Here is a 618-nt window from a genome sequence, read left to right on the forward strand (position 1 = left end):
CAGTCTTTCAAACGCAGTGTGTTCAGGCATCTCAAAATGATCGGATCTTGAATTTGGCTCTATATTGTATTTTGTTTTTCTCTTGGAGGGAACTGTTACTGCGGGCTCATGGCCTTTGGTTCCTTCTTCCTCGCATAAAAAAAAAAAAAAATTAACGTGGACCAGAAGTTTCTCTTTTTACGCTTCTTTCACGTAGCTCAGTGGCAGAATACGGCAAAAATTTGGCTCTACATCCTGTCCCAGCACTTCTTCGTGTCTAGCATCATATTCTGGTATTTATTTATTATCATAACTCAGTATTCAAGATGGAAAGATGGCAATTTTAGGCCAAATTAGAGTAAAAAGGGTATAGCAAATGATATCAGTCTTTCAGCAATGCAAAGAACAGTCTCCTATTTGGACAAAGTATAAATTAAGTTAGGTTAGGTTAGGTTGGGTTAGGTAAGGTTAGGTTAGGTTGGGTTAGGTAAGGTTAGGTTAGGTTGGGTTAGGTAAGGTTAGGTTAGGTTATTTTTATTTAACTATTGCCTAAATCCACAAAAGTTTACTATGAGACGAACTTAACAAAAAGACGTGCATGTACCTGTCACTAAACGATCCCTATTCTCACGACACGCC

The sequence above is a fragment of the Coenobita brevimanus genome, chromosome 82 (assembly GCF_032717465.1).
Source record: "Coenobita brevimanus isolate Jiangsu-jjx chromosome 82, ASM3271746v2, whole genome shotgun sequence".
NCBI classification, from domain to species: Eukaryota; Metazoa; Arthropoda; class Malacostraca; order Decapoda; family Coenobitidae; genus Coenobita; species Coenobita brevimanus.